At 51.6% G+C, this 5,945-nt stretch overlaps 1 long non-coding RNA gene across 1 annotated transcript; it reads left to right on the top strand.

The window, feature by feature from the left end:
• Nucleotides 1-298: 298 nt before the first annotated feature.
• Nucleotides 299-5,589, top strand: LOC136019632 (uncharacterized). Its single transcript, XR_010614981.1, has 2 exons — nt 299-445; nt 5,181-5,589. It is a non-coding gene; the product is annotated as an uncharacterized LOC136019632 (long non-coding RNA).
• The last annotated feature ends 356 nt before the right edge of the window (nt 5,590-5,945 follow it).

Here is a 5,945-nt window from a genome sequence, read left to right as displayed (position 1 = left end):
CTCTTCAATAAACCAAACAGCCGGAGCTTCTTCACTCTGTCACTGTAATGCATATTTTCCACTGCCTTGACTCACTCCCAGCTCTTTTCTGAACCCATTCCAAGTTCTCCTGCTCTGGTTCGAAGCGCAGATGAGAGCACTGAAGGCAGCATCCTTGCAGCGGGCTCCCTGTGCCATGTGGCTGGGTAACAACGCTTCTCCCTCCTCCTTTGTGGATGCAGCCAAGGATGACGCTCATCTCCTGAGCCCGTGTGCGCGCTGCTTGGGCCGCACTGCTGCTCAGCATTGTCATCTACCAGGGTGCAGGGAGTGAGAGCCGAGCTCTGTCCTCTTGGGTGCAGGCTCTGGGGTGGTCCAGTACATGAACAGAACACGGCAGCTTGTCAGTGGGTGCTCGTGCACCTGATGGCCCTTCAGGACCTATTCTGGGTCGACTGAGTGAAAGGTAGGGATGCTTGGGACGGAGCTACCACCAGCTCTGCTTGGGGCTTGCCTGCATGCCGGAGCTGACTGAGAGGGGGAAAGGAGAGAGAACCCAGCCACCCAGGTCCACCCCTGTAACTCCCTCCTATCTCTGTCCTTTTTCACCGAATTTCTCAAGTTTTTACTGAAACGAGGCTGGATATTTAAGGGCTAAGCACAGCTTGGCAAGGTTTGGTAGGGATGTCTGTGGGAATGGTGAGGGGGAGTTAGAAGGGCTGGCTGTTGTCTGGCTTGTCATTAAAAGTCAGCGTGGTGGGATTCACCCACTGACTCATTAGTGCTGGGACTCTTGTAGCTGTTGGAGCTGTGAGAGTGGCTCCCTGTGAGATTAATCATCTGTGACCCATCCGGGCTGTGTTTTGGTCTCCTTTTCGAAGCCCATCCTGTTCCTGTTCCTTACCCACCGAGCAGGCTTGGCTCTAACACCGGCCAGAGGTCGGTATTTCTCTTCCCTTCAGAACAATGGAGCACTGGGCTGCAGCAGCCGGCACAGAGCAGTGTGCTGATGGTTGCCAGCTGTGTTGCCTTAACATCTTCCCATTATCTCCATACTGCTGGCTAACACTATCTTGGGGGGAGCTTCGTCCTGACTTTGGCAGAGGAAGGAGCCTCCCTCCCAGCATGGAAATTTGGCCGGGTGCTGGATCTCTCTGCCCTAACATCTGCTGCCGGCTTGGCGGGGAGTGGAGCTGCATGCTGGTGCTGACATGGGGTGTGCAGGAACACACACAGCCCCACCATGCCGTGCCGAGCCATGCCAAGCTGTGCCATGCTGTGCTGCACGCTGCCTCCCTGCACGGGCTGCGGGATCACACAGTCCCTAGCCCAGCCTGAGCCTCAAAGATGGGGGTCCCCAGATCCCCACAGCCCACCCCCAAATCCACCCCCAGCACCTGCCCCATGCACACTCCACATGCATGCAACAACTCGTCTGCATTCCCACCATGCATCCGTCCCTGCCCATCCCCTGCTGTGGGCACCGCTCATGTGCGCAGGTGTGTGAACACACGTGTGCACACTTGTGCACACATGCACACCGTGTATTGGTCATGTGCATACACTGCTGCAGAGCAGAATTGGTCTCTGCGCTCATGAACTGCTCTACATCAAAGAGGGAACAGCCAGAGCCTCGGATAAATGCAAACAAAACCTCTTTTTGAAGCCCTTGGTGGTTACGGGTGCATGTATTTCCTCCTGTTACTTTCTCATGACGTGCTCCACCATGTGCAGAGTGGGACCAGACTGAGAAAAGCGGAATTATGCCAAGAAAAGCCTTTTCTGCTTGATGCAAAAATTCCCTCTACTTGGAATGCAGAGGGGCTGAATCTACACAAATAACTCTGTGGCCTTTGCTAAGGGGAAGGTTGTTCACCTGTGACATCCCCCTCGTCTTGTCTGGAATGACCCAGGGATTTACCTCTGCCCCATGGCAGGAGTCTGCTTTAGTGAGGACTGGTGCTCGCTGGATGAAAGAACCTGGGCCTGAATCAGTGGAGGGAGGAATTAAACCCCTGAGCTGGTCCCGGCCAGCGAGCCGCAGAGCAGGGTGGGATGCAGAGTGGCCAGAACAGCAGGTCCGGATAAACTGGCAGTGACTGGCCACAGACCTGTGGACAAGGATGGCCGAGTGCTGGGAAGCAGGGAGCTGCAGGGACAGGACCTATGGGCATCAACTGCACAGGACAGCTCATTGCTTTCCCTGCTGCAATGCACTGGAGGATTTCGTCCGCTGAAAATGCAAGTTGCTGCACCTAGCTGCAGCACTCCTAGGGCTTGAGATGCTGCTCTGCAGGGATGCCACATGCTCTTTGCTCTGTGTTACAGAGTGGGGCCAGGCTTGGTTTCCTGCTCTGTGCTGCTGGACCCAGCCTGCTCCCTGCTCGTGGTAAGGATGAGACAGCCTGAGCCTCTGGATGTGGCACTTTTGCTAGGGCAAAGCAGCAGCCTGGAGCTGCAGAACTTCTTCTCATGGCTCTCAAATCTGTGGGCAGCGGAGGAGCCGCGTAGCAGGAAGGAGCTGGGTGGAGGGGCCCTGCCAAAACCGTAGCACGAGAAGGAAAGCGAGAGTCCCAAATAATTTGAGAACCTGAATGTCTCTCGCTGTTCAGGTTTTGTGAACATCCTTAACGGAAACACATGTGCAATGCGCTCTCTGTGGATCTACCCGAGAAGCCTTTTCCGTTTTTGCTGCGTTAGCAAACTGCAGACGACTCTTTCTCTCCACCATGAACTACTGAGCAGGGACCCTGGACTCTCTCCTCCATTTTCATTCAGAGCCTCTGCCAGCGTCATAAACCCAGTAAAACGTTATGGCACTTTGCACCCACTGGGAAACCAAATGTATTTTAATGTATATTTAATAGATCTCAGGTCTTTCTGTTATTAAATTTGCTTTTCATTCGCCCCCCCATCCCCCTCTCTTTGGTGCATGAGACTCAATGGGAAATTCTAAGTGTATTAAACCAGCATCTCACAGAAACAAATCCAGATGGCCTGGTACAAATCAGGAAAAAAATCCGCATCAGAATCTATTAGAATCTCAGCCCAAATGCAATGCACATTTCACCAGGCAGAGTCCGCCCCGTTACTCAGCTCCTTGCTGCATGACAGCCAGGAAACATGTGCTTTCTTCTCTGGGCTTCTTGGGAAGGTGATGGATTTGACAGCCTGGAATCTGCGGGCCAGATTCTGCTTTATATGCGCTGGTGGAAATAGGCACTGAAGGAGCTGGGGTCAGCTGGGGTGTTCTGGCTTCCCTTGCTCTGACTTAGAGCTGAACCTGACCCTCAGAGCAGAGGAAGGGACAGTGAAAACCTGGTCCCACAGTGTGATGCTCCAGAGACTCTTCCCCCCAGATCTGGAGCAGAGCAAACCTGCCTGGGTGAAGTCCTAATTGTTCCCTCCAGCCTGCACCAGCAGACTCCATTCCTGCTGGTCTTCCACCACCAGTGCTTGGCGCAGGGACTCACATCCTGGAATGCTGCTTTTGGGACCGCAGAAACAGCTCAAATGAGAGGCCGGAGTGTCAATGGCTTTGGCAGGGGTTCCTCTCCCTGCCGCTTCCCAGTAACGCATCGTAGAATAGTAAAATCATGGAGTGAGAGGTTTGGGTTGGAAATGACCTTCAAAGGTCATCTAGTCCAACCTCCATGCAACGAGCAGGAACATCAACTAGATCAGGTTGCTCAGAGCCCCATCCAACCTGACCTTGAACATTCCCCACAATGGGACATCTACCACCTCTTCGGGCAACTTGTAGTTGGTGGCTATCACCACCCTGCCTGGGGCTCTGCTGACAGCAGTTCTCAGCAGGTCACCCCGGCCATCCCCTCTGGGGCATGTGGGGTGGATGGGATGCATTGCAAGGAAGGACAGCCCAGGTTACCAGGTGGAAGCAAATTGCTTTCCTTTCTTCTGAGTGAACGCCAGCAGCTGGTGAGTCACAGAGGCAGGAGGGAGCAGAGGGAAGGGCCTGGTGGAGTGGGCACAGTTCTACATTTCATCTGCATTGACATTTGTGAAGTGCTCCTCAGTGGAATTACCCCCCGGTCTCCATGCCCGTTCCTGCAGTGTGCTCAGCTAGACTCCCTGCATGCCCCTGCTCTGTTTGCCTTCAGTTAATATTCAAGCAAACAGAATGAGTTACAAGGAGGAATGTCCATGGAAACAGTGAATTTTAAGGCACTCTTGTAAAATATTCATAGAAAGCAAATTTTGAATTAATACAGAATGTGTGCACTGAAGACCTAGTGCTAAGAGACATCTACTCAGGGAACGGAAATAATCCCATATGACCTATATGGCCAATAAAGCAGCTTGACTTTTGAATTCTTGCAGTAAACTGCCTGTGAACAAGACACAGGCCAAGAATTATTTGCAGAAATTATTCATTAAAGGCCTAATCCAAAACCCAGCTAAGTCAGTGGAAAGATCCCCCTATGTTAGGCCCCAAATAATTTCGGATAATGAATACATTTGAGAAAACAGTGATCCTTTCCCAGATAATTCAACAACCAGAAAAAAAGAAGCAAACTTCACCGAGCAAAGTTATGGGCTGTAAGTAACCGCCTGAGCTGCTCTCGCCCCCACTGCATCTGCTCCTCCCCGGCCGAAGGAGATGTGTCGGGCGCTGTAGGATGCACAGCATCCCTTTCTCCACAGCTGCGGCTCTCATGGGAATGGGGACCAGCATGAGGCACCTCCTGCAGGGACAATGCAAACCTGGCCCCGTGCACTCCCTTCCACAGTGTCCCATGGGGCTCCTGGGGAAGACAGGTCGTGGAAATAGAGAGGATAAGGCCAAATCTGACATGCTTGCTGCACTGAGGACCCAGTGCTAAGAGTAACCCAGGCTGAAGAGACGGTTATTTGCTGTGACTTCTCCAAGTATCTAATTGCAAAATACCCTGGGAGAGTCAGTAGGCAGCAAAATATGTTATTACTGTTATTGTTGTTATTATTGCTATTCCTATCATAACGTGGCAGTAATTCCATCAACGGATCTTGGTGACACCATAAAACAGAAGAGCAAAGCTTGAAATTGCCTCAGGCCCTCAGTGCCTGAATGGCACAATTAATACCTGTATATTTTTATTGCCACATCTAATACTATATATTAAGCCCCACAAATCTTGCCATATTATTAAATGCTGCTTTTTATTCTGCTTTGGTTTTGTTTGCATTTGTTTGCTACTCAGGAAAACGGATGGATGATGGCAGCGGCTGGGGGAGTTTGCTTCGCCTCTGAAAATCACATCCCATCTCTGGTGGTGATGGAGTGGAATACACCTGGAAGATGGAGCGAATTGTTCCTAAATGCCCTTGTCCTAGCGGGATGGATTCGGGGCCAGGCAGGAGCCCTGAGCTCGCAGAGATGGGGAACCGGAGGCATGGGAACCGCAGCACCACAGGGACCAGTGGGGGAAATAGCTTAAAAAAACTCACCCGAAACAACACTGTGCTATATTTGTAAGCTATCTGTATAAAACATATCTGCATTCAATATCAGTGTAATGGGAAGCTAGTGTCAGGGAGTGTGACCCCAAGTCCATCTGGATGCAATTCTAGCCTAACATCTGAAAATCAAATACATATTTTTGAAGCCTATCAGACAAAAAGGGCTCTTTTTTTTGGGGCTTCTTTCTCAGCGTGTGCATGTCTGTGATGTGAGTGCGCGTTAATGGGGTTATTGTCACCATGGTGTGACACCACCGTCTGCAGAGACCAAGCTGCCTTCCCCTGCCTGGGTCAGCCTCGGCAAGGGCTGGGGTCCCGCTGCTTCCCCAGCCGTTGATTCACTAATGGGTTCACAATCAGGGCAAGGCACCCCTCGGGCTCTTCTTGGGACCCAGGACTGGGAAAAGTTTCCTTTATTTTACTTGAGGTCATGGATATGCAGCGAGAGTGGAAATTCACGTTCGGAGACTCCCTTGTGCTCAGTATAGCTTGGAAAGTTTGGATGA

Source organism: Lathamus discolor, chromosome 9 (genome assembly GCF_037157495.1).
Source record: "Lathamus discolor isolate bLatDis1 chromosome 9, bLatDis1.hap1, whole genome shotgun sequence".
Taxonomy (NCBI): domain Eukaryota; kingdom Metazoa; phylum Chordata; class Aves; order Psittaciformes; family Psittacidae; genus Lathamus; species Lathamus discolor.
The sequence above is the reverse complement of the archived record's forward strand: the minus strand, read 5'-3'. Positions and strand labels throughout refer to the sequence as shown.